Source organism: Alligator sinensis, unplaced genomic scaffold, assembly GCF_000455745.1.
Source record: "Alligator sinensis unplaced genomic scaffold, ASM45574v1 scaffold183_1, whole genome shotgun sequence".
In the NCBI taxonomy this organism is placed as follows: Eukaryota; Metazoa; Chordata; order Crocodylia; family Alligatoridae; genus Alligator; species Alligator sinensis.
In genome coordinates, this window is record NW_005842248.1 from 175,236 (window position 1) to 179,843 (window position 4,608).

At 48.9% G+C, this 4,608-nt stretch overlaps 1 protein-coding gene across 1 annotated transcript in view; it reads left to right on the forward strand.

Annotated features, from left to right (window-relative positions):
* Positions 1–4,608, forward strand: part of TBC1D19 (TBC1 domain family member 19) — a 114,840-nt gene that overhangs the window by 6,015 nt on the left and 104,217 nt on the right. The gene's annotated exons all lie outside the window — the stretch shown is intronic.

Below are 4,608 nucleotides of genomic sequence, written 5' to 3' on the forward strand. Positions count from 1 at the left end.
GTGGGGGGGTCATGGCAGTGTTGGTGGTGGTGGGAGTATGGTGGCAGCAGTAAGCGGGGAGCTCTTGCAGATGCTGCCAGCACTTTTGACGGTGGGGGGAGGGGTGGTGAGCACTGACCAGGGGTTGGCAACCACCCGCAGATGCCACTGGCAGTGACAGCAGTAGCCAGCGGCAATTGCTGACTGCCCGCAGATGACAACACTGGCGGGGGGCGCCAAGTGGCAACTACCCACAGGTGCTGCTATCAGTGTTGATGGCGCCTTTTCTGAAGGGGTGTGCCACTACACTCGGGGGGTGCATGTGAACCCATGTGCACCCTCTACACACCGCTAATGGTCCCCTGCCCCCCACAGGGCAGAGCGCCCCCACACAGCAGACTACTCTGCCTGCAGGGTCCCAGCTTCCCCCCAGGCCCCTTGTTGGTCTCCAGCCCCCTGTTCATTCCCCTGCTCCTCTCCAGCCTCCAGAGCCTAGAGAGGAGCAGGAGAACAAGCAGGAGGCTGGAGAGAATAGGAGAATGAGCAGGAGGCTCATTCCCCCTCATCCCCACCCCCATTCATTCCCCCTGCTCCCTGTTTGTCCCCCCAGTTCCCTGCTTGCTCTCCCAGGCTCCCCACACTCACCGGTGGCAGCAGAGAAGGAGCAGGAGGTTGGAGAGAGCAGGGGAATGTCTCCAACTCATTTCCAGGGGCTTATCTCCAGCCTCCTGGTCTCTCCAGCCCCCTGCCTGTTCTCCTGCTTGTCTCCAGTCTTGGGAGGCTGGAGACAACAGGGGAATGAGCAGGAGCCTGGATACAACAGGGGAATGTCTCCAGCTTGTCTCCAGGGGATCCTCTCCACCCTCCTGCTCATTCTCCTGCTCATCTCCAGCCTCCTGAGGCTGGAGACAAGTAGGAGAATGAACAGGGGCTGGAGACCAGCAGGAGCCTGGAGACAAGCCCCTGGAAATGAGCTGGAGACATTCCCTTGCTCTCTCCAGCCTCCTGCTCCTTCTCTGATGCTGCCGGTGAGTGTGGACCCTCTACTTACCTGGCAGAAGCTGGTTCCAGGTCTGTGCAGCTTGCACCACTGCCTGCCCTGCACGTGCAGGCAGCATGCTTCAGGACTGGGGAAAGGGCCAACCACAGAGATGCTCTCATAGGCTACCAGAGCTTCTTTGTGGAGGACCGAGCCTCCGGTTGCTTCAGGCCATGTTCCAGGACTGTGCCCTGGCCCGGTTTTTTCCCCCAGGGTATAGTTTGACCATATCCAGGGGTCTAACTTTGCTCCCCGCCTGCAAATTTGAAGCATGGGGAACGTTTTTTTGTTCCCACACATGCCTCTTGCAGCATCTCAAAGGATTTTGAAACTCTGTAAGAGGCACGTGCGGGCTCATCTGGACGTACCCTGTGACTGCAGTGTACCATAGACATAGCTAAGTTAACTTTAAACAAACTTGGGCACAGGTAAGAGCCCAATTGTAGCAGCACAAAGCTCAATGTAGGCTGCAAAGCATCAGGGTAAGCATTTGGGCAATTAGCCCTCATGGAGATCTGTGAAAGTTCATTCTGGAGCATGATTGTTTAGTTTGACCTACATAGTTTCCATGAGGGTTGGTGCCATGGATGAGGTATATCCCATTCTGTGATAGGCTTGGGTAGCTTCCATGGATTCCGATGGTTTTATTGTTTTTGCTGTGTCTGTGATGCAATTCCAGGGCACTCTCTCAAAAAAATGTATAAAGGACAGAAATACAGTCACGGGTGACAATGCATTTTTTCCACAGAAGAGCTATTTCATCTCTGATCTCACAATCCTTGTCCTCACGTGAAAACTTCACAGTACCTCAAAAGACAGGCCTGGGAACAAACATTCATAATTTTACTGGGCATTAAATCAATGGATGTAATTCAGACAATAGTATTATGGCTTGTTTTAATTTAGCTGTTCCCTCTTCTTACTTCTCTGCACCTCACTGATTATAACAATTCTTTCATTTTGAAGATAAGGTCTTATTCTTTTACATCATTAACCCTATTTCAGTTTCCTTTAACTAATTCTGTAGCTACCTTTGATCACTTCTCTTTGTTCCACTGATCTACCACCCTCTCTCACTTCTTTAAGTGGGGTTAGAGAGCAGAAATTGTTCTTCCTTTTGTTTAACTTAGACTGCATCTGCTTCCTTCCCAGATCAGAGGCAGACCATTTTCCCCCTATCTTTTTAGTAAAAGATACCACCAAACAAATCTTGTTTCTAATACTTTTTCATGGAAGTTTGAGAATCTGTCACAATTAGGGGAATAACAGCAACTAGAACTTAACAATTTTGGTGCATGTGTTAAACTAATTAAATCTAATACATTAATATGCTAATAATAGTGTGAAACTAATATTCAAGTCCTGGCACTTATCTAAGAAGAAAAGTTTTTGAATAGAAACAGTGGTAGACTTGTTTTCAAAGATACTTAGTGGTTGACATTTTATGGACTTGTCCATAGAGGCCGTTTACATTGGTGAAAACCTGGTTACATTATGTGAAAAGAGCAGTGTCCATATCATGCATTTTCTTCCATTGATGTATCTGTCAAGCTCTTCCAGAATTACAATGCCTAATAGAATTGTGAGTGATTTCACGTTGAGTAGGTTCATTGCATTAGTTTCTATATGGATAGGTGTGCTCATCCTTCAGCCTTTTCACAGCACAGTGTCTTTTTTAAACTGTTCAACTGCTTACCCCCTATGACATCTACTGCATTGGGGTCACAGTGACTGGATATCACCTAGTTGAAATCTGGCATCTTGCTGGGTACTCTTATTGTACGCTTGCTCTAGAAATCAGTGTGCCTGACAAAGTCACCTAGCTATCTTCTCTAGATAGCCATGTGTCACTGGTTTTTTTTTTTCCATTTTAAATGTATGCAGGCTAAAGTTTTCAGTCGTCTTGTCCTGTTGGAGGGGTTGCCAAAGGATGGCATGTAGTGCTGTATCAAAAGCAAGGCTTTGAAGCTGTATCCAAAAGGGTTCAAGGCAAAAATGGGACCTCTGGTAGTGTTCCAGTCACCTATTCACAATACCAAGAGTTAGGCAGGATTTTGAAATGGCATGTCAATATAGACCTGCACTTTTTCTTGTATATGGCCAGTGAGTGAGGATATCGAGGAGTGCAGAAACCACTTCCACAAAGATGCACCTGAAAACAAGCAACTCTTTGATACACAGGACCTGAACCAAGACTCCACCTTCTAGTCACTCAAGTTCTTCCTCTCTGTTTCCTGGTACCCTCTCCTATCCTCCTGGTAGAGTCAGTTGTCTCCCGCTCCCCACCCCAGTTCTTGTTGTGTGTTCAACACAGAAATCTCACTGTACGGCAACTCCACCACTGTTGATTTTTCAGCCGGCTGCTCCTCCTGACCAGCTCTCGGTACACTGCCCTCCTTTCCACCATGATGTGCACTCACTTGCCAGATACGACAGATTCAGAACAGAACACCTTCTCATGGAAATGCCTTTTATTGAGAACTGTGTGTTCTACGGCTCGATTATAAAGTACATGCTGCTTTTTGATCGTACAGGAAATTAATTCAGTTCATCAGTGCATATCTGCTACCAGCACAAATCTCATTAAGCTTTTTTTCTCCTTAGAAGACCATCCATCAGGGAGGCTTTTTTCATTAGCATAAATCTTAGAAATACTTTTCTGTATCAGTAATATCTTTAATGTGTGTTTTCCAATCTGCTGAAACATAGCAATATGTAAACAACATGCAGGTAACATCCTCACAAAGTGTAGTTTACAATGCCCCAACAATGTTTGTTTCCAGAATGCCAAATACTCATTGCATAACAGCATTAGTAGCGCAGCAAACTTTAACCATGTCCCCAGGCAATATCAAATAGAATTTTACATAAAAAAAGTCTTGTCCTTTTTTGCTAGGGAATATTGCTTCCTTCTGGTTTCTGAAGATGGGTTATGTCCTTCCAATCTGCTAAATCAGGCTTGTCCAACATGTTGCCCACTGAGGCATTTTCTGCGGCCCGCAGTTCTGCTTTCGTTCCCACCCCTTCCTAATGGCTGCTGAAGGGCTGGGGAAGGGACAAGGTTCTCACACGCGCCACATCAGCTTGACGTTGCCGATGCGGTGCATATGGGAAGAGGAGTAGCCCTGTGCCTCTCGGGACAGGATGAGCCCGGCCGGAGCAGCAGGACTCAGCTGCACTTTCCCCCTACCTGCACTGGTCAGTCCCGAGTGGCACACCGCTCCGCCACTGCCTCTGCTGGCTGGTGCTGACCCGGGTAGGTCTGTCCCATCCGGAGCAGCATGCAGCTGGGGACGGGAGGAGGCTGGCCAGATTGGCACCAGCCAGCAGAAGTGGCGGCGGAGCCATGTGCCACGCAGGACTGACCGGTGCAGGCAGGGGGAAAATGCAGCTGAGCCCCTGCCGCTCTGGCTGGGCTCATCCTGTCCCGAGCAGCACACGGCTCTGCCGCTTCTGCTGACTGGTGCAGACCTGGCCGGGCTCCTCCTGTCCCCAGTAGCTCATGGGAAGCCGGTTTCAGCCGCATGCTACTCCAGATGGGACGGACCCAGCCGGGTCAGCACTGGCCAGGAAAAGTGGCATGCGGCTGA